Source organism: Neopelma chrysocephalum, unplaced genomic scaffold, assembly GCF_003984885.1.
Source record: "Neopelma chrysocephalum unplaced genomic scaffold, ASM398488v2 Primary Assembly neopelma1_105, whole genome shotgun sequence".
NCBI lineage: Eukaryota > Metazoa > Chordata > Aves > Passeriformes > Pipridae > Neopelma > Neopelma chrysocephalum.
The window spans coordinates 432,261-458,213 of NW_020897769.1; the positions used below are offsets into that span (position 1 = coordinate 432,261).

At 52.7% G+C, this 25,953-nt stretch overlaps 1 protein-coding gene across 3 annotated transcripts in view; it reads left to right on the forward strand.

The window, feature by feature from the left end:
• The window catches only part of LOC113973718 (probable E3 ubiquitin-protein ligase MID2), a 75,055-nt gene that overhangs the window by 17,718 nt on the left and 31,384 nt on the right, over positions 1-25,953 (forward strand). The gene's annotated exons all lie outside the window — the stretch shown is intronic.

Genomic DNA, 25,953 nt, shown 5'->3' on the forward strand with positions numbered 1-25,953 from the left:
GCCCTGTGGAGAAGGATTTGGGGATGCTGGTAGGTGAAGAACTGGAAATGAGCTGGCAATGTGTGCTCACAGCCTGGAAATCCAGCTGTGTCCTGGGTGCATCCCCAGTGGTGTAGAGGGAGGAGGTTCTCCCCTTTTGCTCTGGTGAGACCCCCTGGAGCACTGGGTCCAGTTTTGGTGCACCCAGCACAAGGAGCACATGGACCTGTTGGAGCAGGTCTGTAGGAGGCCACAGAAATGGTCCAAAGGCTGGAACCTCTCTGCTAGGAAGAAAGGGTGAGACAGGTGGGATTGTTCAGTCTGGAGATGAGAAGGCTCCGGAGAGATCTTAGAGCCTCTTGCAGTGCCTAAAGGGGCTTCAAGAGAGCTGGAGAGGGACTTTACACAAGGGCATGGAGTGACAGGGGAATGACTTCACACTGCCAGGGGGCAGGGTTGGATCAGAGATTAGGGAGAAACTCTTCCGTGGGAGGGTGGGGAGGCCCTGGCACAGGTTGCCCAGAAAAGCTGTGGCTGCTCCATCCCTGGAAGTGTCCAAGGCCAGGTTAGATGGGGCTTGGAGCATCCTGGAATAGTGGAAGGTGACCCTGCCCATGTCAGGGGGTGGATTGGATGGTCTCTGAATGTCAGTCCCAACCCAGATCCTTCTGTGATCCAACGAGGCAGTGTCGGAGCTTCCCAAGTGCTTCAAACTCCCCTTCTGTCCTCCACCCTCTTATGGGATCTCAGCACTTTGGCTCCTTGCAGATGCCATCCCTGAGGGGATTGGCCTGAACACTTCTGTGTCTCCCAGAAGGACCTTGCCTAGGGAGGATAAGGTGGCTGAAGGCTGACAAGGATTTGAAGGCTTCTGAAGATCTCCCCATGGTCCCATTGTCTGGGGTCTCACTTCCACTGGAGCGTTTCCAGCAGCGGGAGCTTTTTCTGTAGGACAGCCCACCTTTTCTATCCTAATACCCCCAGGCTGCAGTGGCAGAAGTGGATGATGCCTCTCCAGCCCTTTCACTCATGGCACATATTGATCTGAACTGAGTTACTGTTCTGCTGGTCTTCAGGAGGGACCTAACAAACTTCCCAGGATCCCTCCAGAGCACTTTGAAGCTCAATCTTTATGCGGGGCTGTGGCTGCAGTGAATGTGATGTGAACCTGCATGGATCATGTTTGCCCTATATAAAGTTTGAAATCCCTCTCTGTCCCCTGTGCAATCTGGATGAGCCTGCAAAAAAAACACAACCCCTTTTAAACCTTTTTTTTTTAATATGAAAAAAACTACAACAGGTCCCATCTGAGGTCACACTGGTGAGGCTGTGGCAGCAGTCATCTTCCCATTAGAACCCTGCTCATGCCTTTCCCAGCTGCTGCTTCCTTAGTCTTTTCTCCCTTCATGTACCATGCTTGTTCTGACCCAAAAGTGCTTTTCTTGACTCTTTGTCCTGTTCGTGTTCAGAACAAAACCCCTCTCTCTGCTCTCGTGGATTTTGAGGGCAGAAGGAATACTTCTGTTGCTCCAGCAAAAATGCAGAAGACTGGAGGTTTTTTTGTGCAGACCAGATAATTTTTTTTTTCTTCCTTGTTTTTAAACACACTGATGACTGGAAAGAAATCTTCCTAGATGTCCAGTATCCTGGGCTGGTTTCCCACCTGCCTCTCTCTGAACTCTCCCAAACCCGCTGCAAGGTGCCCAGTGCTGTGACTAAACGCCCATGACAGCATGAGGAATGGGCCTTGGGATGTCCTGGATGTAGTTTTTTCTTCCCTGTGTTCCAGCCATGAGGTTTGGCTTTGGGTCAGTGCTGCCAAATGGGGTCTGGGGGGAGGCTGGGATTTGCCTCCAGCCCCTGATGTGCCCATCTCCCATCCCATCATGCCTCACCTAAGCTTCCTCGGTGCCTGGAGCCATGCCAGCAGCCCCATCCACAGTGCAGGACATTCTTTTTCCATGAGGAGATGTTTGCAAATTGGAAACCTTCGAAAGCAATGACCACGTGTGTTTGCACACAATAAAACCTGGGCAGGGAAATTAAAACCTTGGAATATTCCTCCCTGATCTGATCCGAGCCAGCCACGCAAATCCATCTGAGGAAGCTTTGCAGGTTGCCAGAACACCATTTTTTTTCCTTTTAAATAACAGTCTGAAGTGATTTTGGCCGTGGAGGGAAGCTCTCCTCTGCTGCAAACATTCTTCCTGTGCTGTTCATCCTGCCCAGCTCCCCCCTCGCTGCGGGGCTGGAGCTGGATGGGGAGCAGGGGTGAGGGTGGCCACAACTACCTTGGGGGGACCCCCGTGTGTCCTTCCTCTGGCTCATCCTCTAGCACATCCCTGCCTCTAGCTGTGCACTGGTTGGGCTGGTTTTGTGTGTCTCCTTTCCTAATGCTCTACCTCCGCTGCAGGAATTGCTTGGCATCAATGCTGGGCTTCCCCAGCAGAGCCAGTGTTTGCTTTATCATCTTGTGCCATCTCCTTGCGCGGCCTCAGTCCGCAGCTCTGGCCACCACACGCTCCCTTAGCAGTGCTCAAAATCCTTTCAAGTATCTGAAATAGTTGAAACCCTTAAAAACATGCTGGTAGGATGCTGCTGCTCCCGCAGCCCTGCCCTGTGTCCCGTGCCCAGGGCAGGGCTCTGCCCCTCCACAGGATGTTGTCGGTGAGTTCCGTGTCTGCTCCCAGAGCTCCATGACACACTCGGGCAGCCAGCAGTGAGCAGAGGCACTTAATCCCTGGCTTTGATCCTGCAGCTCGAGCGAGCTGGAAACGCCTTTCAAGTTGGATTTTTTTTTGATGGAAAATTGGGTTTTTGAAGTGAGTAACTTCCTGTTGTCAGAAGGGCTGTGCTTTCCACAGAAATCTTTGGTGGGGAATTTTTTCTCTTTCTTTAGAAGAGCTGAGTGCCTGAAACTGGACTGTTGTGTATAGACCAGAAACCTCCTCCTAGTGCTCCCCTTCCCTCCAAGCTGGTTTGTCATGCAAAGTCTCTAGAGTGTGCCAGCAGCCTGACTTCCCTGTGGATGCTCTGCAATGATCCATCTATACTGTATTTTACACCTCCACATGTTGTAGGAACCATCTTTAATCCCTTTAACACGTGTGATGGGTTTATTTTGTGCATCCTGAACCCCACTTGTTTATGCTGTAAAGATTCTGGCCAGTGTGAGCAGTTTTCCGGATTTAAGCCGGGACCATGTGGATGCTGGGCAGGATGGGGCAGAGGTCGGAGCGCTGGAGCGTGTCCGGGAGCTTTCTGAAGCTGGGATGCCTGGGATAGATGCAATGGCATTCTGTTCTGCTGGGAAGGTTCGTGTCAGGGGTTATCAGCTGCAGAGACAGTGAGGGAAGGGAACAACAGCTCCTGGGGTAGGAAAGTATCTGTAATGGAGTGACTCCTTCCCGGTGCTGTGCTGAGGTGCTTGGAGAGCTGTGGAGATAATGGGGGATGAAATACTGATGGTGGTGTCCTGCAGGTGAGGGCAGGTGTGGCACCCCATGAGGGATGTGAGGATGAGGTGAGGGGCATGAAGGTGTCCTCAGAAAGTGGACCTGAGTTAACATGGCATGTTTGAAGGCATCCTTGTATCTCTTATCCTTCTGCAGCCCGCCCTCGAGGTCACTTCCTGCCCTGAACCCCCCATTGTGAGCTCTTGGAGGTCTGGGGTGCCACCTGGGTGTGTCACTTGGGCTGTGCTCTGCTCTGTGTGTCCTTGCTCAGCCGTGCACTGCCTGTCCTGCTGTCCCATGCAGCACCTTGTGTGGTGGGTGAAGCATCCACTGGCAGCATGGACCAGGCTGGCTCCTTGGTGGCGATGGCCTCTGCTTCCCAAAAGTTTTCTGTGATGAGGGTGCTAAAACACTGACACAGGTTGCCCAGAGAAGCTGTGGCTGTCCCATCCCTGGAAGTGTTCAAGGCCAGGTTGAGCAGGGCTTGGAGCAGCCTGGTCTAGTGGAAGGTGTCCCTGCCCATGGCAGGGGGGGGGATAGATGGTCTTTGAGGTCCCTTCCAACCCAAACCATTCCATAATTCTCTGATTTCCCAGTCCAACAGGCAGCACCAGTGCTCCGGCTGCGTGAGCTTGGCTGGGAGTGGTCCAAGTACATCAGGATGTTGGTGCTTGTTTTCCCTCTCTGTGGGTTCAGGAGGGGTCGAGATGTTGAATGCAATCAGTGACAAAGTCATGCGCTGGCTCAGCTTGCTGGCTGGAACTCGACATTAAAGATGAAATTAAAACTGTGTGTAGGTTAAGAGCAAAACTAATGGCCTGACCTAGATACAGCAAGTGCCCAGGACGGCAGCACATTATCTGCTGAGTGGAATCTCAGCCAATTATAAATTCAGATTGCTTGAAACTTGTAATTGCCACCCTCTCTTCAGTGCCTGCCTGAGTCCTGCCTGCACCGCAGTGCCGCTGCCATGCCGGGGCCAGCGCGGGGTTACACGGAGGGATACAGCAAGAAGGGGTTCCTGCAGAGCTCCAGCTGGCTCTTCCATCCATGACTTGTGCTGGGAGGAGTGTTGGAAGAAAGGATTTTGCCTTAATTATTGTCTGCTGTCTGTGGCTTCTCCGTGAGCTCTGCTCCCTTTGAGGAGCCAGAGAAAGGGCCAGCTCTGAGGAGGCTTTTCCTGTGCTGTTGCTGAGGCTTCTGTAGATTGACAGGCTGGAAACATGCAAAAGAAAGAGAAAAGCTGTGTCTTGTAACACTTACATCCCCCTTCTTCTGGAAAAAGAGCCATGAGCCAGGCAGAAATCCCATCCTCTGTTACCTGCCAGAGCAGCGCTGCCTCCCGTGGGGCTGTGAGAATGGGACCAGGATTAACAAAACCTCCCCGAGCTGACAAATTGTGCAGAGAGCCGGTAGTGATTCCGAGGCTTTTAGGAGAGTGGTGGGGTAGAAAATTGAGAAAAACTCTCCGTCGTGCTGCCACGTGGGACTTGTTCACCTGGGAGCTGCGAGCATGTTCCCACTAGCGCTGGGTGAGTCACGGATTGCTGCTTGATTTATAATTTACTGCACTGCCATGGGGCTCAGAGGAATTTCAGTGCCTGTGTCTGTATTCCTCCACACCAAGAAGAGTCAGCCGAGGACGAGGGCTGCAGTTGTGACTGCTGAGACTCCCACGCAGCAGATGGGGGCTGTTCCCAGCAGGAGCAGAACTTTGGTGGTGCCGGAGCTGTCGGCCCCTGAGCGCTGAACCAGACAGACGGGCTTTTGCTGCTTCACTTCCAGACCCCTTGGGGGAAGGGATGCAGGCCCAGCTGAGGCTTGCTCCAGGTGGGTGGTGGTGGGGGCTGGAACCCCCCACTGCTGTGGGGATGCTGGAAGAGGATATGTGGTCTCCATGGGTGCTGCAGCCCCAGCTGTGTGGGCAGCGGGGCTTTGTCCTCCCCAGCTCAGTCATGGTTCAAGCTCCCCCCACAACACCGGGTGTTTTTAGTGTTATCTCGGGGCAAGTTTGTCATCTAGTGACCTCCCTGAGCAGGGGGACTTGTGCCACACACCAGAGTCCCCAACAAAGGGTTCTCATCCCTGTTGATTCCCTCTCAGTGCCAGAGCACCCAGAAGACCCAGAAGATCCTCCTGCCTCATCCCTGATGCATCCGGTTTAAATATTGATCATTTGGAGGTCACGGGGGCCAGGAATCAGCACTGAGGGCTAGGATCTTTGATAATTTTTTTTCTTCTCAGAAGTCTGCTTTTTGGGGAGGGTTTGGATTTTTTTTCTTATTAAGCTAAGCTGTTATGGGGATTGAGATAGCAGAGCTGCAAAACAGCGTTGGTTAGATTAATCTCTCACTTTTTTCCTAACCTACACTCACATCCAAGATGATTTCAATATTGCTATCTCAAGAGCAGCTTGAGATGGAAAATGAAAGCATAAAGCTGTGTGAAAATCACTCAGTGATGCTGTGTTTGGGATGAGGCTGGAAGATGAATCTTCAGCCTTTGTGTCCTGGGCAAGCCAGGACTGGAGCCCGAGGTCTGTGGAGGGAGAAAGATCGTTGGCGGATGAGATTATTTTAAATAACAGGTGTCATCTTCTTTGATCAAAGTCTCTCCTCCAAATGCCCTAATTTCAGAAAGTGGCTGGTATCAGTCTGTTCACCCGTTGCATCAGCCTCAATCAGTAGGAAGTGATGGAGGTGATGGTTAAGCATGTGAATGAATTCCACCATTTTTGGGCTTGATAAACCAAAATTTGTGGTTCTTATCAGCTCTGTGAGTGTGGAGATAGTGGGGTGCAAGATCTGAAGGGCAGATGAGGCTGATGGGGCTGTGGGGCTTGAAGGGTTGACTTGTTCTGGGAAGATGAAGGCACCAAGGAAGGTGCCATTAACCCTCTGGAGAGGAATTTGTCCATAGGCTGTGACATGTCCATGCTGGTCCTTCTGCCATCGCCCCGGAGTTTTTCAAGCCAATTTGTGTTCCCATCAACCTTAATCTTTGCTCCACTCATCCCTTGGCACATGATTTCACAGATTATGTTTTTTCCCCTCTGTTAACAGGCTTGTTAACAATATAGACACTTTTATGTTAGTTTTCTTTGTGACATCTCTCTGGATGCCTCAATTCTGTGTTATCTTTTGCAGTTTCTAAGTTTCCATTCAATCCTGATTCTTCTCTCCGTGGTTTTTTTGCAATACAAACTCTGTGAGGGAGAAGGTACCCCAGTGTGTGCTGTTTCCTTCCCAGAATGGGAACTTGTGTTTCCTGAAACCACTGCGAGCCGTGTTCTTTTCAAGCCTTCTGGTTTGTGGTTGTTTGAAGGGTGTGAGCTGAGCTTCAGTTCTTTCACTTCCGCATTTTAAAGTAAATTTAAAAAATAATAATGAAGAGGATTAGTGGGACTCCAGGTCCCACGGGAAGCCCCAGCAGTGGTGTGTTCCCTGTGTGGGAGGTGATGCTCTACCACCTCAGCTGTGCCCGGTGGTCCATCCCTGGGGAGCTGCTTTTTGGGGTCCTCAGGTACATTTTCTGCTCCTGATGTTCCTGCAAGCTTGGTTTGCTCCTTGCAGATCCACCCTTTGCCCAAGGGCAGGACACTGTTTAAGACTGTTTATCCTCAGCTCCTCTGCAGTGCTCCTGCTTCCAGAAAGCTCATGCTACCTGTGCCCTTTTATCCTTTTTTTTTTCTTGTTTTTCAGAGCTTTTACTCTGAATTTTCCATTTCCGAACATGTAGGTGCGTTTCCCTTGCAACACTTGTATCCCAAAATGTGACCTTGTGTTTCTGCAGAAGGGTCTGGTTACCTGCCTGCTCCTCCCTCCCACAGCTGCAGGTTATTGAGCAGAAACGCCTCCCTTGCAGGTGACCCTCTTGCCCTGAGGGGCTGAGAGGGGTTCGAGTCTCCATCCTCCTCTGTCCAACGGCTGTGTTTCTGGAGAGCTCACGGCCACTGCATTTTCTACTTTGTTTGGATTTTTTCCCTCTTTCTGCTCCTGGCATTTCGGCCATGTCAGTGACAAGCCCTGCCTGAAGCCAGACCGTGGTGGGCAGAGCTGGATGGGTTGGGGTGAGGGATCTCAGGATGCTTGTGCTGGAAGGTGCTGCCCTGTGAGCACCCTCATTTGAGGGAAACAAAGACCACTTTCTCTTTGAGAAAAGTGCTTAGCCAGCAGTTTCGGAGGGCTTGGAGGCTGGGCAGCACTGCTGCCCCAGGAGCATCACTGGGATGTGGGGTTGAGTGGAGGGGTTGTGCTGCCCACTGTGCTCCTGCCTGCGTGGCACGGGGGCTGTGTGCCCTCGGCATGGGGCTGTGTGCCCTTGCAGCTCCTGGATTGCAGGGTGGCTGCTGTGAGGCCACCAGCCCCACTCACCCAGCACTCGCCTCCCTAGGAGATGGAGAAGGAGCAGTGCTTTCCCTCTCCCCCTGCCTGGCACCCACAGCCCTCCGCTCCTGAAACAACTGAGGGCTTTGCCGAAGGATTGATATTCCTGCCCTGAGTAGCTGTTGTTTAATATTCAGGATATATTGCGTTTGGGCACGATGAATATTCAGGAGAGGGAATGAGCAGAGCTCAGCTGATGCCTCTGGCTGAGCGCTGGGGATGGCGCTGGCTCTCCTCAGGCTCCCTTCAGCCATTCCCGGCGCGTGTGTCCGTGGAAAATGGGTCCCAGCAACGTTCAGTAGCTTTGGTAATTTGGAGAGTCGGCTACGTGCAATTGAGCGTCAGATGAATTTCTCAGCAGGCTCGAAGCCCTGCTCTGCTATGCTGAATATTGCTATTATTATCACATTAGCCACTGAAACACCTGACAAGTGTAATTAAGTGATTTTACCTTGACAGCTGATGTGCTTTTTTAAAAAAAACCCCAACTTTGTATATCCAATCGGTGTAGTTTGATGTGCCCTTTTATAGGCATCAGTGTGCAATAGCAGCAGTTCTGCTGATAAATCCTCCTGTGCTGGGTGTGGAGATGGATCTCAGGACCTTGAGGAGTGGGGGGTTACCTTACCCGGGGAGTGTCCTGTCTCCTGGCTGGTCCCTGGAGTGTCCTGCCTCCTGCTTTGGGCTTTCAGGGTCTCCAGGGAAACCATTCCCTTGCTGAAAGGTGCTCGTGGGCCTCTGTGGAGCTGGGCATGTCCCATGGAGCTGGCAGAGTCCACTCCCCATCAGAGCTGTGACCTTTCATTTGACCTCAAAGGTCTTTTCCATCCCAAAGCATTCTGTGAGCTGTGGCAGATCAGCCCACCTGGGTTTGATCTTTATCGACAAGCAGGTAGGTCTGTGGTGAGGAAAGCAGAGGTGTGTCCCCAAAATCTCCTGAGCTGGCTTCCCGATGAACAAGTTCTTGCACCTCTGATGTTGTTTCTGAGCTCTGAGCTGGGTGGTCCGTAGGAGGGCACATCTGGAGCAGCTGGAGAGCGCTGTCCTTGCAGGATGTCATGGCACTGTGCTGCTGTACAACGTGCAGTGTGTGCATGCAGCATCTGCAATTCTGATGTGTGACGTAGAGCATCAGGCCAGGAGGTGGAAGGGCCCCCGTGGGCTGTGCAGCTGGGCTGGGTGGCAGCATGGGAATGGCACAGAGCGTGAATTCCTGCTGACTGTTTGCACTAACAAGGCAGTCGGTCCCCCTGACCTGCCAGTCCCCTGCAATGGGCTCTGGCCATGCACAGCAGGATTAGGTGTTAAAAGTGGGAGCTGGGTGAGCATTTTGGGGCATAGATCAACATCCTTGGCTCTGCTGCCTGGAGCAAACAGAGTCTCAGCTGTGAGGAGCAGGGATATTTCCAATCATCTCCCTCTGTATGGTGTGGATTAGGCATTTCATGGTCCTGCCTCTTGCCTTTATTTGGTTAGTTTGGGAGCATGTTTTGCTTTGATGGGAACATGCCCAGCAGCGTTCTTAGGAGGAACATCAAGCACCACCAGCAGCATGAGCTCCCCATGGCTCTGACCCCGCCAGCCCTGTGCACGTGGTGATTCACCAAATGTGCTTGAGGATGGAGAGACCTGGGCAGCTGAGGGCAGGACGGGCTCCTCCCCCATGGCCAGAAAAAGTGCAAGTGGCCACAGTGACCAGGGAACATGGTGAGATGCTCCCAGCAGGAAACACCTTTTCCTCCTGAGAAAGCTATTGGATAAATCTGCATCCCCTGCCTTCCCCTGCACCCTGCTATCTCCTCTGAGTGTGACCCCATCTGAGTGCTCCAGCTTTTCCAAGCACATTTTTCTTACCAGGAGCTGGGATTTGGGTATTTTAGTGTTCAAAATCATCACGACCTGCAGCCAAATCCTCGTGAGCCAGCTGAACCCCTTTGCGCTCTTATGGGCATCCCTGATTTATGGGATAAGCTCAGCAAATAGCGTGCAAAAAGGTGTGTGCCACGCGGGATGTGCCAAAACAATAAATCCAGATTCCTCCCTTGTTTCTCCAAAGGGCTTTTGGGAACCAGACATCCGGCATCCAAAAGAAAATACGCATGGGTTGTCTTTCAGCATGAGCTCTTTGGCTTCGTTTGTTTATTTTTATGATGAGGATGATTGGAAACTAAAGGTTGGGAGATGAGAGAGCCTGGTGGATGTGCTTGCTGCAGCTCCATGTTCTGGCTGGAGTCTGGTGCCTGTGGCAGAGCGACCCATAAAAATCAATCCTATAATGGAAACCATCAAAAAAACAAGTCCCCTCTTTGACCTCCCAAGGAAGGAGCTGTGTCCTGCCTGAAGCTCTCCCAGTACTGTGGAGGAGGAGAGGTTTCCAAGTGGTTCAGGGGGAATGGGGCTGCAGGGTGACGGCTGATGAAACCCAAATCTCTTTCTGAAGTGTGTTTTTAAAGGTTCATCTCAAAGAAACTCACCCTGAGTACTTCCATACTGCTTAAAATGGTGTTTTTCCTGGATAAGTTGTGCGTGGAACCATTTTTTATTAACTGGATGGAGGTTTGTGTGTTTATTGGGTGCAGAAGTTGAAAGCTGGATATTCCCTGACAGCATCTGCAGGCGTAAAGCCACGTGAAGGTCTTGGGAAGCTGTGAGCCTGTGGCAGGGTCAGGAACATTGATGTTTTAGGAGACTAATCACTGGGTTAAAGCCAGGAGAATCCAAATTTCCCTTCAGCCACACCTGGCTTCCAACAGCAATGCCTTTGTTAGCAGAGACTCCTGACACTCAGATCCAGCAGGAAGCCAAGCAGGCTGGAAAATGGAAGGATGCTCAGAGAGGCTGTTGCGGAGAAAGGAGCTGGGAGTGAGGGGGAATGTGTTTTAGGAATGCTGTTTGCAACGTGAACTTACCAGTTTTGTTTGGAATGTGCCAGGTGGGGACAGAGCAGGTTATTTATGCATTGGAGGGGTGGAGGTGGGACCCACGTTGGGGCTTTAATTGCGTTCTCCTCCCAGACGCCGTCGGACACCGACATGGGGACTGCGGGGTGTTGTCCTCCAGTGGCAGGGTTGGAGAGAGGGGTGCAGCAGCAGGGAATTGCTGAGATCTGCATCCTCTCTGCTTCCAGGGAAGAGATTTATCTCTCCCGCCTCCTTAGCACCGCTGGCTTGGCAGCTGGAACTTGCACCTTGGGCCATGGCCTCTTCCCAGGCTTTGCTGCTGCTGCTGGGACATCCCTCAGTGAGACCAAGACCTGCTGAGAAAGTTGCAAGAGATTCTGTCTTTCCTGGCAGTTCTGTCTCTGTTGGTTCTGTCTGAGAAAGACTTTAATCTTTGCCATGATCAATTAAATTGATTTCTTAAGACAGCAGGTGTGGATGCTGTCCTCGTCACTGCCATGAGCTGGCTCCCGGGACACGTGGTCCCTCTCATGCTGGCTGGACAGGCTGTCCTCCTGGAGCTCTGCTTTGGGCTGCAGCTCCCCAAACAGCTCATGAGAATTCACCTCCTGCTCCCAGCTCACCTGTGGCAGATTCTTGGTTGCTCTGCCTCAGTTTCCCATCATTAAACCCGCGCTCTGTGTGCTTGGCCTCGGAGAGGTAGAGGATGGTTGAGAGGAGAGCATGGCCAGCTCCAGGTTTCAGAGCTCAATTGGTGGAGGAAGGAGCTATTGATTTTTCTCTGCCTTGTTTTCAAGTGGAGTTGTCAGTTTTTCAACCAAAGTTTATGTGCTGTTAATGATTTACTGTCAACCTCTTGTTTTAAGGTCTTGCCGTTCAGCTTTCAAGAGGTGAAGCATGTAGGAGTTGGCACCCTGGAGGCAAGATTGAGGGCAAGATCCTTTCCACCTCTTAGGGTCATTTGTTGTCAGATCAAAGAGAGCACAGTATTGTGCAGGAAGGAGAAGAGGGGCTTCATTTGCTCATTGGGTGCAGAGACCTTTGGGGTCATGTTCTGCCTCTCTGTCTCTGGAGAGCAGTGTCCATGCTGGAGGTGTTCCACCTGCCCCAGAACACACAGGTGGAGCTGGATGTGTCCCCACCCTTGGCCATGCTCCATCGGCTCTTCCAGGGCAGATGTTAATTGGTTCAGGTAATTTATCATTCATTAAGTAGAGGGAGAGTCTTGCCTTCTTCTCTTGGTGCATCTTTCACTCCATATCCTGTGTCTCAAGTCCAACCTATAAATTGAGTTGAATCGCGTGTGTCTGAAGCCAGTGAGAGGGCAGTGTGGGTTGGATGGGGTGGGCACTCAGCCACCCCTTAGCAGCTCTCACAAAGTCAGCCAACACTTGGCAGGTGTTTCATGGGCCCTTTGGTCCTTCTGTGGGGTTTTACATGCCTGGAGAAGGGATGACTTTTCCTGTGCTGTCCCCGGAAGGGCTGATGCTCCTGCTGGGAGAAGGAGGGGTGAGTGCCCTGTCCCCTCCCATGCAGGTGAGGATGCTGCTGGCATCAGCTGGAGTCTGCTTGTGCCAGATTCCCCCTCCTGCATGGCTGGGCTCTTCCCCAGTCCCTTGGGAAGCATCGATCTGCCAACAAAAGCCAAGAGCTTGGAACACCTGCTGTCTTCAGCCACCCCCTCCACCTCAGGAGGCTCTGGAAGTGGCAGGACACTGTGAAGTGTGAATCCTGGGAACTTAGTCTGTCTCCAGGGGCCATGTAGCAGCACATCTGCTTCCTCCAAGATGGGATGCCACGTCTGCTCGCCTGGCAAGGTCAGGCTCTGCCTGCTCCCACAGCATCTGTGTATCCACATCACGGCTCCCACATGGCATCACGCTGCTGTGGCACTCGGTGAGTCCCCACTTTGGTGCCATCCCAGTGACAAACTGCTCCTGGGATGCTCTCAGGCTTTCTGTGCTGTTGGAATGCCAGCTCTGAGCACTGTGTCAGAGGCAGGGGAGATCCACAGCTGCTGCGGGTCCCTTTGCAGTGCCACGGGGCCTGAGGGAGCTGGTGCTATTCCATCAGTGCTGGGAGAGTGCTGGGATTTTGCTTTAATCTTATAAGTCATGAGAAGAAAGGGTGAATTTTGAGGATTTTGACAGCAAAGCTGGGCTGCAGGTGTTGAACCCGAGGCTGAAGGCTCGCCCTGCCCAGCATTTTGCCCGGCCCCAGCTGTGAGCTGCCTTGTGCCGGTTTGTCCACCCAAGGGGTCGGAGCTTTTCCCATAGGAATACCCTCTCCCTTCCCATAAGAGCATGCTCCTGGGCAGTGCTGGGCCAGCTGATGCAAAGGAGTGCCAGTTGCTTGGGATTGGAGCGCCGTGCCGAGAGGAATCTGCTGTCGGTCCGTTGGCCGACGCTTCCGCTGCAGACAAAGTGCTGGTTATTTATTGCTTGGTCTTCACCTCGTTTTGGCTTTCCTTGGGCACATCTCCCACGCTGCTCATGGGGGGTCTGCCCCCCTAAGGGGAAGCCCACCCCACAGCATTCCCAGCAGCACATGTCCCCACGGCCCTGCTGGGCTGTGCCGGCGGTTTTGGGAGTGACAAGCACTGCCAGGACCTGCTGTTTGGGCATCCTTATTCCTCCTTCACCTCATCACCATCTCTGAGCCCCTCAACCTACCTCGGGGGTAGCGTGATTGTTACCCCCTGGAAGAAGAGAAATTATTGCCATGGGTTTGTTTTTGTGGTTTTCCCGGTGAAATGGAAGGGAAATGCCTTTGTTTCCCTTCCTGCCAGCCCACAGAGGTGGTGGTGTGGCCACTGGGAAAAAAATCCATATTAGAGTTTAGGACTGGGAGAAGGGTGGCACAGCCCTTGGACAGGTCCCAGGGGTTCAGGGACTTCATCCTCAGCAGGAACCCCCTTCACCCCATCCAATGCCCCTGCCTTGGGAAGCCCATGACTCTGCCCAGGACAGCATCCCCTCAATCCCTTCTGCATCATCCCTTGTGTCAAACCCAGCCCTTCCATTTCCTCTGATGCCGCTTGATTCTTAAAGCTGCGATTTTGAATTTCACAGTGTTCCTTGTCAGTCCCAGCAGGAAATATGTTTGAGACCAGCTGGGAAACAGAGGGGGGGAAAAAGCTACCAGAAGGGGGTTTTTTTCACTTCTTTGATTTGTCTTTATTTATTTATTTATTTATTTATTTACTAGCAAAAAGCGCAATGAGAGCGCAACGTGTCTCCTGCAATCTGTTTACTGCTTGCTGGGTATTAGAGGATGACACAGCTGGGCTGGTAGAAATGTCTTAAAAAAGAATAATCCCAAAGCCACATTAGCAATTAAACGTGTCACTGGCTGAACTCTGGAGTTTAATCCATTTTCTCCTTTTTTCTCTTCCTTTTTTTTTTTTCTTTTTTTTTTTTTCTTTCATTCTGTCCTGTTCTGTTTCTGAGTTCTGGTCGGAGGCCGTGCCAGATGGGGGTTGTGCCTCAGACTGATGCTGAATTATTTTGTATTCCACTCAGGATTAATTAATGTGATACATGAGGGACTCCTGGGTGGTGGCTCTGCTCTGAGGGGGCACGAGGTGGCTCAAAACTGAGCACAGGGTTTGATACCCTGAATTAGTCCTAGAATCATGGAATCATAGACTTGTTAAGATTGGAGGAGACCTTTAAGATAACCAAGTCCAGCTGTCAACCCAGCACCATCACTGGCTCACACTGACATCAGGGGAAGGTTCACATTCCATGCGAGGACCCACTGATGCCAAACGTTCATGTCCTCCACCAAATCCCTCCTGGGATGACAGAGATGCTCCAACTGAAACCCTTCTTAGCAAGAGGCACAAGTAACTGGGGTTGTTCAGAAAAGGAGGCTCAGATGGGACCTCTTCTCCCAGTTAACAAGTAACAGGATGAGAGGAAATGGCCTCAAGTTGCACCGGGGAGGTTTAGGTTTGATATTAGGGAATAATATTAGGCACTGGCACAGGCTGCCCAGGGCAATGGTGTAGTCACCATCACTGGAGGTGTTCCAAAAACGTGTGGACATGGCACTTGGAGACACGGTTTGGTGGTGAACATGGTGGTGGTACTGGACTGATGGTTGGACTTGATTATCTTAAAGGTCTTTTCCAACCTTAACAATTCCATGATTCTATGAAATGTCCCACCTTGGCACGTTGGAGCCTGCTCCTGCCGCCTTCCTCCTCTCTCTTGCTGCTTTCCATGTTTCATCCCTGGAATGAGTCCTGGAGCTCCCCCAGCCTGTGGGCAGTGGCAGCCCTGGTGAGGTGCTGCCCTCAAGCACATTGTTGGAAAAAATTGACTTGTACATTATCATTGGAACCAGCTCTGCTACTGTGGCCACGCTCACAAAGGAACTGAACGGTTCCCTGGAAGTGTCCAAGGCCAGGTTGGATGTGCCTTGGAGCAACCTGGTCTAGTGGAAGATGTCCCTGCCCATGGGAGAGGGTTGGAACTGGATGGCCTTTAAGGTCCCCTCCAACCCAAACCATTCCATGATGCTCATACAGCAGCACAGTCAAAGCCCCTTTTATACAAGACCAGAGCCTTGGGAAAGAGAGTTAGGAAGCTGATGTGGGAACCAAACCCTTCCCCTTGTTTTCCCCCCATTCCATGGCATCAGGAAGGTAGGAGGGGGCATTCTCCAGCCTCACCTGCCCCCAGGTTGGGTGGCAGAGGCCGGGCTGGGGGGTTTCACACCCTTTCATCAAAAATTGGTGCAAGCAGAGTGGAACACTGTGAGCACTGTGGGTGCCTGGGGGGTCCTTCCAGAGAGGCGGCCTCGGCACCGAGCTCCATTCACTGCTGGGTTGAGGCACAGGGAGAGCGGGGAAAATTAAGGAGAATAGAGAGTAATAAACGTGACGGCTTTGGAATAATTTAAATCCGAGTCATGCCCAGCCAGGGAGTTTATCTTTCAAGTTGCCCACGGCTGAGCTTTATGTAACCTTGGGTAAGTGAAGGCATCCCTTACACCTCTGGTAATATTGGCGGCAAGTTATTTGGTGCTCAAAATCTGCCTTTTAACTGTTGTAAAACACTGTGATCGAAAAGTAGAAATGAAATGCTAATGGGGCTGTTCCAGAGCCCGGGCTGAGGCCTCTCACGGAAGCTGTGTGCTCACAGCAGCCCTGCCAGCACATAAATCCATGGCGTCAGAGGGAACAAAAAGTTCCTGTTGGCAAAGATTGGCTGTAAAGAAAGATGAGGGGACTGAGGGGGGGAATAAAGGGAAGAAAAGCAAATTAGATCAAGGTTCAGTGAGTGACCCTCGGGGTGGGGGTCTGCCAGGAGGATCAGTGTGGGAAGGTAATTCTTGTGCCTTGACACTGCTCAGTGTTGAAAGAGTCTTTTGACCCATGGGTGGATGTGCAGGAAAGGAGCTGCTGGAGTGGGATGGGGCTGGAAGCGGGCAGGGGGAGTGGGCAGGGAAGGGGCCAGAAGTGTATAGGGGGATTGGGCTGGGAGAGGGCAGGAAGCAGGCAAGAAAGGGGCCAGGAGCAAGCAGAGGGAAGGGGCTGAGAGTGGGCAGAGGGAATAGGCAGGGAAAGGGCTGGGAGTGATCAGGAGCGGGCAGAGGAAGGGGCAGGGAGCAGGACTCCTGTGCCAGCCTTACATTATAAGAACTCAGGATCTGCTGCAGAAAGCCTCCTGGGTGCCTTGGCTGATGCAGCCAAGCTCCTGCTGCAGTGGCAAAGGGTGTGAAGAGGCATGGCTGTGATTTTCCTGGATATGGGAACTCCTATTGTACCTTCCATGTGCATAGTCCTCCTGAGGTGTTGCTGAACTTCTCTGGGAGGTGCTGCAGGAGCCTTCAGGCTTCCAGATGGTCTCTCCCTGCCCATTGGCTTTGGGAGTCATCCCAGAACCCCAGGATCCGGGATGCTCCATGGAAGCATGAGCATGCACCCTGTGCTGGTGATGTCAGTCAGCTGCCCACCAAGCCAGTCCCAGTGGGACTGCAGTTGGGGTGAAGGGTGCCGCTGGTTTAAGTGCCATCCCAGTTACCAGGGAGGGTTGGGAAGCCCCTGCTTTGGGAGGAGAGGGGATGTGAGACCCTCAGCTGTCACATCAAATCAAACATCCCGGAGCTGGTATGTGTGTTATGCTGAGACTTTGGAGAGAAGCTCAAACGCTGACTCAAATCCACTCCAAAGGCATGGAAAAAAAAAAGCAGGAGGCAAACAAAGCGAACCCACGAGGTGTTTGTTTATTTTCTGGAACTCTTGGGATTTTCCAGCCAGCCTCATGACTCCCTCAGGCTCTGACTCACCAGGACAGAACTGATGCCTGCACTGGGCAGGCGAGATACCGGGCAGGGGGCTGTGGGGCAGGGTCTGCCTGGGGGCTGCTGCTCGTCCCTCAAGAGCCCTCATCTTGCTGCTGCACCCCAGCAATGCCCACTCCAGCTTGGCCCTGGTGCCGTTCAGGGAAGCAGCTGGATGCTCTCGGTCCACACTGGGAAGCCTCGTGCGTGGGGAGAAGGTCTGCATGTGTAAGGGGGCAGTGGTACCACACTGCTCCTCGACAGCCACCCCGAGGGTCTGTGGGTGGCCCACGATGCTTCAGGCTCCCCTTTACCAGTTGGGCCATAGAGCAAATCCGTTTCCTTTCTGCTTCCCTGTGCCTTGGAGGTAACCAGCTGGGTTTGGGGGGTGAGCTCCAAAGGAAGCAATGAGCTCACCCAGCCCAGCCCTGCAGACTGCGACAGGCAGCGAAGAGCCTGCTGCCTGCAAGGGGCTTTGGCAGGTGTGCAGGTGAGGGCTGTGCTGATGGCAGAGCTTTGCTGAGCACTCAGAGGCCACTTTTAAAATCATACTTTGTCAAGGTGAGCCTGGACTGAAGGGAAACCCTCTGGAGCAGGTGCTGGAGAGCATCATACCTGGCTGGGAGATAAGGCAGGGAAGGTGTGTGGTGTGGGGTGACTGGTGTTGGATCAGGGATGGAGGTGAGTGGAAGAGCAGAGCTGTTGGCCACACTGCCTTATCCCGGGGCCTTTCCCACTGGTGACAAGGCAGAGATCTGCTCCCTGCAGGGACTCTCCCCGTTACTGTGGCTGCTGGCAGCTGGCCCCAGCAGATTCAGAGTGTGACCCATCGTGTGCCCTTGGGGCTCCCCAGGTGCTCAGGGGGGAAACTGTACCTGAAACGCTGCTCTGGTTGTGATCAGTGCAGGGTTTTCAGCATGGAGCAGATCAGGTCTCGGCAGTGCCCAGGCTCAGCTGGGTGTTTTTGGTGGGCACTGTGCCCATAGTGCTAGAACGGGGGTGCCAGGCATCATGAAATGTACCTGTGGTACCCAAACCAGCACTGGGCGTAATCTGCAGTTGGTGGGGGCTCACCACCAGCTGGATCACGCTCTGCTCCCCGCATTTCAGGGCATCTGTTATCCTTAATTCAGCAGGCACAGGAATCCTGGGACTGTAGGAGCTCAGTTTGGTCTTAAATACCAGCTTTGTGCCCTTTAGTGACTCAGAAGGCCAGAAGCAGAGAACACCAACACTGGTTTTCTGTAAATCTCGTGGTTTTCTGTAAACCTCGTGGTCCAGGGGACATTGGGCTGCGGGTGATCGAGTGCAGGGGCTGGGGTACGGGGTGGGATGGGTGAGAGAGCACGAGGCTTAATCCAATTTCGGCCCTCAGACACAGGCTGTGAGGGGCTGGCAGGCAGAGAGGGGGCTGAACCCGACAGGGGTTGTGCTTCCCAAAGCTGCACATAGCCATGGGATGCTTCCATGTGCTTTTACTGAGGAGTTTAAGGTCTGTTTGTTGCATTACCAGGTTCTGTCAGCCCAGCCGCGGGTCCAAGGCCAGGATTTGCTCTGTGGTTATTCTGGACTCTCTCCTGCCCCTCAGTTAACACTTCTCTGTGTCGTGGAGCTTCGGCAGCGTTATGGAAAGCTCTGGATTGTAGCCCTGCAGCTCTGCTCTGGCTGCACGTTGGGCAGGAGGCATTTGCCACCAGTACAGAGGCATTTGCCCTCTCCACTTGCCCCGGGGCTGCAGCAGTGAGCGCTGTCAGGCCAGTTGTGCCACGTCCCTTTAGTCCATGGTGTCGCCAGTAACATCACCAAATCCCAGCTCTTCAGGGTGACATTTTCCAGTGTAAAAGGGCTTTGCCCAGGGTGGAGTACCCATCCCTGTGGGGATTGAACAGATGTGTGGATGTGGCACTTGGGGACATGGCTTAGTGGCCTTGGCAGTGCTTGGGGGAATGGCTGGGCTCGATGGTCTTAGAGGGCTTTTCCAACCTGAACACTTCTGTGTGACTCTATGTGGGCTTTTGGATTCCTGGGGTTGTTTGGGGTTTTTTTGGAAAGGAGAAGAGGGCAAGCTGAGAGTGGCTGGGGAGGACAGCGGTGGCACTGGGGTAGTACTGGAGTGGCACAGGGTGGGGCTGCTGTATTTGGGGTGAGGGCTCTGGGGCAGCTCGCAAGAAGTCCCTGGGAATGCTCCAAGGCCTCGCAGCAGCTTGTCACTTTGGTACATTTGGGTTTTTTCCAGAACAGCTCACCCTTCCCCCAAACTTCAACCCTGACTGAGCCCAACAAGCCTCTGAGTTTTCTGGGGAAATAACTAGAAATTTAAGGCTTTCCTTCCTAGTGCAGTGGAGAGAATTTTTCCTTATACCAGGAATGGATGGGTTTTTTCTTGAGGAGCGAAAAAGGGCTGATGGGAGCTTTGCACTTCACTGGGTGCAGCTTTAGCCAAGTTTGAAGCAGCTGGAGCAGGTTTTGGCATGAGCACTTACCCTGCGCTCGGCGTGAAGGCTCCAACAGTCCCTCCTCCCCTCTGCGCTTCCCAGATGTTGTAACTTTTGGAAAAGTCTACCTTGGGTTGATTCCTGGCCTTGCTCCTCAAGGTGGTCTGCAGGGAGGCTTGGGCAGTGCCCGTCCAGCGGCACAGCACGGGGTAGGGAGCTCCCGGGATGCTCCACAACTCCAGCTGGCACAGGGTCGTGGGTTTGAGGGGATGAGGAGGGCAGCAGGGCTGGCTGGAGGCCTGGCTGGGCACATGGGCTCCCTCTTCACTGCCCAAACCCGCTGCCTTCAGGCACTTTTGGGGCACCTGCCAGCTCCACACTGTGTCTCCGGCCCCGGGGCAGCCGCAGCGGGCAGGGATGTTTGCTCCAGGAGGGAAAACCTGTTCAGGCATTTTCTCTCGTGCCTGTTCCCGTAAGACGCTGGAGCTTGTGTAATCCATGGGGCCGGTGCCTGAGATCTGCTGGATAAGTTGGCGCTGTGCTGGGGCAGCCTGGGAGCATGCTGGGATGTGCTGGAGGAGGCTGTGGGCTCAGACCCCTGTGCTGCTGTGGGGCTTGACCCGTCGGAGTCACCAGTGGTGCCCTGGCTGTGCCAAGGGAAGTGTGTGGGCTTTGCTTGCCCAGGATTTCTGCAGCAGCCACAGCGCCAGTTGGTGGGACTCTGGGATACAAAGGCTTTGGAAGTGCATTGTCCCTTCCACATCTCTGGAAAGTCCCCTGTAGCACCCCACGTGTTGCAGAGGCAAGGCTCTGGCTGCGGTAGAAACCCCAAAAATGCCGTTTGTGCCGTTGCTCGGTGATGATTTTGGTGACTTTTTGGACTGTTTAGGCATTTTGTTTGCTTTTCTAGCAGCAAAACAGCAAAGGGGAAAAAAAGGCAGAAGGATTGGGACTCTGCTTGTGTCTGCACAAGGAGTTAAAGCCTTCTCCAGCGTCAGCGCATTCACCCTGAGGCTGAGTTTGTACCGTGTGTGCGTCTATCTCAACATCTCCAGCGCTGGTTTGAACAGTCTCACCGTGGCTTTACATAAGCAACAAATCAGCCAAAATAAGCCCCATCCCAGGCAGTTGTTGGCGCATTGATTGTGCTTCCAAGAGAAACCCGAGGGTTTGCGTCCTCCCTCGCGCCGTGACCTGCCAGCACGGGCATGGCTGGGCGGGAGCGGGGAGCGCGCCCTGCGCTTGGCTTTCGGCGTTCCCAGGATCCTGCCTGCTGCCCCCGCAGCCAGGTGCTGGAGCGGGGAGCCCGGAGCACCCTCAGAGCTCGCCCAGCCAAGCATCTCCCTCTCGCCTCGGTGTGGCTCGGAGCCAGACCAGGGAGAGAAACTCAGGGCAAGTTCCCCGAGAAGTGTGGGATGGCCCGGCTGGGTGCGGAGGTGAACGTGCCCCCGGCGGCTCTCACACGCTGCTGCCGGGAAGGTGGAAAAGTTGGTTCAGCGCAGGCACATCCCGCAGGAAGTAGGAGTTTGGGAGGAGGTTATTCAGGCAGCAGCAGCCTCCGTGGGCTTTACACTTCATAGGATCACAGAATATCCAAGTTGGAAAGGAGCCACCCCTTCTGCCCAGCTCCTCCTAGTTTTTCCATCCGAATTTGTTCTTCTGCCAGGAGAGGTGAGGAGGGGAGGCCCTGGTTGTGGTGTCACCCTCCAGCCCGTCCCTGGTGCTGCTCCCTGCCAGCCCCTTGCCAAGTGCAGCAGCCCTGTGGCAGGAGAGAGGAGGTCTCCCAGGGGGCACATTGGGCTTAATTGTCCCCATTCATCCCTGTCTTGCCTTTGCCAGCACTGGGATGTTTGTTTCTAAACCAGCCTTGGAGGCACTTCTTGCTCCCATGAGCAGGAACATAGCAAAGCCCCAATGGAAGAACGTTTTCCTCAATGGTTTCCAACGCTGCTCTCATCTGTCTTCTGGACATTAAGGGAAAGTAGCTGTTATTTCCTGCAGACAGGCTGTTCTGTTGTCAATCCAGAGCAAACAAGGCTGCCAGGGCTGTATAGGGACACGCTCCGGGATCATCCCAGCTGTCCTTGGGGTGTTCAGGCATCTTCTGGATCGGGAGGACTTCGTATCACTCAGTGCTGGGCTGTACCTTCCTACCACTGCTGCCTGCCCCACAACAGCTCCCTGCATCAGGGTCGGGTGCTGCTGGGTGCCACCAGGAGCTGCTGGGTGCCATCGATGCTGGGTGCTGTCTCTTATGCCCCTGGTGCCCAAGTGCTGACAAAAAGTGGGAGGTTTGGGGCTGCCTTTCAGACCCTGACGTTTTGTGACAATTAATCTCGCTATTTATATCAGCCTAATTAGCAGCCTTTTATTAATATTATTGAGATGACACAGTGCTAATTACATGTCTGCTTAACATGTGCTATCAGTGCTGTTCCAATCCAGTGTGATTCGGCCTGACATTATCCCACCATTAGCATTGTTTGTTGTGTGCTTCGGAAGATAATTTGATGTTCCTAATCGCTGTGATCCTCATTAGCAAGATGTCCCCACGTGCCCAGGCTTTTGAGAGTGATGCCACCAAGTGGTGCAGCTTTCCTAGGGATGTTTCTCGGGGAAATCTTCCCCATTTTGGGAGCCTCCTGTCTGTCAGGCTCTCCCTCGGAAGGAAGGGAACCCTTGGAAGATCGTGCCCCCCAAAAATAAGGCAAGTAGATCTTTGCTCTGGCATCTGGAGAAGCTTCTCTGGTCTTCTGCCTCTTCTTCTTCCTCTGCCAAGAGCTTAAATACTTAAAATTTGAGGAAAAAAGTGGCTGAAGTGTAGGGAAGTTGGCTTTAAGGGAGCTTTTCCATCTTTTATCCTGCAGCATTGCCCACTAACAAGGTTTTCCTGCTCTCCCGTGAGCAGCTGGCCCAGGAGCTGATGGCTGTGACAGCCAGGCTGTGGGAAAAGACCATCCACCCACCTCCTGCTGCCCGCTGTGTCCTTGGGGGGACAGGGAAGATGGATACAAGTGACTGATTCTGGTGAGGGTCCTTGCTTACTCCCATGTACTGTGTACCCTGGGGCAAGCCCATCCATGCTGCCCTCCCATCCACCTCCTGGAAAAAGTTTTAAACTGAGAGAAATCCTTCAATATGGAACAGGTAAAGAGATGAGTGTGAATCCTGCCATTCTCCCACCTGCTGTTCCTGCCTCAGTGCACTGTCCCGCGGCTCCAGCTCCTCCAGCTGCTTCTGCAGAGATGGGGGAAGGAATAAAAAAGGCTCCTGAGCGTGCACAGGAGTTGGATCAACAGGGAATTAAAACCCAGCTGCTGGAGTGTTTGATCTGCTTGTTTGATCCTCGGAGCTGGAAGCTGAGTTTTCAGGGTACGCCGGGAGAGGGAAGGCACCGGAGTGCAGGCTCTGTATTCCCTTATCAGTCGTTGGCAGGCAGCTTGGTGCCCCCTCTGCAGCACGAGCCCCTGATGGGGGGTGTGAGGGTGGAAGGGTATGAAAAAGGGGGGGCAGTGGGAGTGAATATTTCAGGAGTGTTGGCAATGACTCACCTGCCCTGTGCCCTGCCGGGAGGGAGCTCAGAGGGGGCTCCCTTGGGCAGGTGGTTCTGGTGCACCACAGAGGTGGGATGGGTATCACAGACCTGGAGATGGGTGTTGCAGCCCCAGAGATGGGTGTCAAAGCCCTGGACATGGGAGTCACAGCCCAAGATGGGTGTCACAGTCCTGGAGATTTGTGCAGGCAGGGAGGTTTCCTTCCCTTTGGGTTTTTCACTGAGCTCTTCCCATAGGCCAATCTCTCCCCATCCTTGGTCATTGTCACCCAGTGCAATCTCTTCCTCCTCCTCCTCAGTCCTCACTCCTCGTCTCCCTCCAGCTCTGAGCCCTTCCAGCACAGATTGTCTGATTTCAAGCTCTGCCTGTTTGCAGCTCCCAGATGGAGAAAGTGGCAGAAATAATCCATGGAGACAGGTGGTGGGTGCCAGTGCTGTGGCAGGTAGCAGTGAGGTAGTGATAGAGGCAGTAGAAGCACTGAGGAGGATGAGACACCAAATAAACCCCTGGGCTGGGACAAACAAGTGGGCTGGAGGCCGAGCCATTTGCAGATACAATTTATGCATTTATGGCATTTATATTTTAGATATTATATATGTTATATATATTATATATTATATATATCTGCAGTGTTTTGGCTCAGTAAAACTGAATGTTGTGTCCTGCTCACAGCATGAGTCAGGCTCCCCTTGGCTTGGTATCACCCCATCACTTGTTCCCGACCTCCGGTGCCAGGTCTGACTGATCTCTACAGAATTCCATGCATTTCCTGCCATAATTTGAAATGCAGGAGCTTTAGCTTTACTCTCTAGCTAATTTTGTGTTTGTAATTCAAACCATTTCTCCCTGGTGTTCAGGTGTGAATTCTGCTTTGCAGCCACTTTTTGTGTTTCCCATTCAGTTTGGGAGCAACCGGATCTCAATCTTGACGTACAGCCCAGGCAGCAAGGAGGGGGGGAACAGGTACCTTCCAGGGATTCTTCCTTACTTTTTGCTTGAATTTTGCTAATTTGGTTTGGGAGGTGAGATAGGAATTGAATGAAGTGATTAGTGAATCTTTGATAAACCTGTTATCTGGTGAAAATCACAAAGCGGCTTTTTCGATGTTGAATGGAACCAGATGTTCCTTGGGAATGTATGAATCTTCCATGAGTTTCTCTCTAGCATTAAACTCCTTGCTCAGTGTGTTCCCTTTGAATTCCATCTCTTCATTTCTGCCACAGGCACTTGGTTGTTTAATAAGTGCAAACAGGAATTTGCGTAAATGACGTGACACATCCTAGATTTCCTTTAGCAGCCTCAGATGGGTATTTGTGCTCCTGAGATGGTATTGCTGCTTGGAAAGGCTGTTGGAGCCTGTGGAACCCAAGCCATGCCCTGAGCCAGGTGTCCCTGGTGCTCACAGGGTGATCCTGTGGCTCCTGGGGACGTGTCACACATCACGAGGTTTTGGCTAATGAAGCTTTCCTGGTTTTGAATCACACGGACAGCCTGAGAGGGTGAGGAGCAAAGGGCTGGGAAACTCTAATGGAAGAAGTGTTTGTTGATGCTCTTTCAGTTTGTCCTCTTCTGCCTTTAGGAATTGTTGGTGACACTGATTCTTCTGCTATTCTGACATACCCATTTGCCTCAGATCAGTACGTGTCAGGCTTTTTTCCCTAGAAATCCCATCTCTACCTGAGATTCTCACACACCTATAGGAGTATTCCAAAGGGCTCTTCACAGCCAGACAGTCACCTGCAGCAAGAGCAGTTAACATGATTGCAGTGTCATTAGTGAGCCCGTGGAGACTTGTGCTTACTGGAGTAGGTGTCATCTCCTTCCCTTCCCCTTCCTTTTCCCTTTCCCTCTTTGGAGGATAACTTTTATGGTGTTCTTTGCCTACTGTGTATTCATAGGACTCCTTCAAAAGATGCATCTTCCTTCCACTAGTCAGCTCTTTCACAAGGGTATACATATTTATGGAATGAAGCATTATCTATCTTTTATACTTTGAAAGGATTTTGTTCACTTAGGCTTCAAAGCCGTGGTGCTGCCTCGTGCCTGATGGTCCATCCTCAGCTGTGAAACAGGGGGGCTCTCAGGATGTTTCCTCATGGTCTGATCTCTCCTCGAGCTGTGTTGTTGTTGTTTCGTCCTCTGGTTATCCCTCTGCCTTCCCACAGCTCCTCCAGGTGCTTAGTGTGTTCTGTTTCTGATCCTTCCCCCTGTCCGAGAGCGTTGCTCCGCATTTGAGGCTGTGGGTTGTGCTCATCCTTTGGGATCTCTGCCTTCCCAGGGCTGTGGGTGATTCCTGCCCCAGGGCTCAGCTGGGCCTCTTTCCCCTCGGGGTTGCTGGGGGAGCTCTCTGGGCGTGGGACCGTGTGAGCCATCTGCCCACAAGGGTCTTGCAGACCCCAGATCTGGCAGGGTTTGCTGTGGGGATTCGTTCACCTGGTGTCTTTAGGACACTGAGGATTTCGGGGAGAATCTGCACTGCTGCCAGCACTCAGATCCTCCAGCTCTGATACAGGACCTGCAGCAGGATTCCCAAGAGGTGGAAGGAGCTTGTTCCCTTGCAGCCTCCACAGAGCAATCCTCCCGTGCAGGGAGGGCTTTGGGCATCATCAGAGAGGCCACAATGACCCAAAAGGGCGATAACCGAGTCCCTTTTGCAGTACAGGAGAGATGGAAACCCGAGAGGACAGAAGGCTGGAAGGCTGAGACTGAAGAAGCAGGTGGACATCTGCAGTGTCTTCTTTCTTTTTTTTGTTCTCTGTCCTCAATTTTTATGGTTTCATTGCTGTGGCAGAATAAAACAGGATCATTATGATCGCTTACTTTTCCAACAGAAGGGGTTTCTCAGGGAAGCAGGGATGCCAGCGATGCTCGGCTCCCGTGAGGACAACAGAGCTGCTTCCAGGGTTTCTCTCAAGATGAGCCCTGGGGATTTTTGGGGCCAGCATGGGGGGACC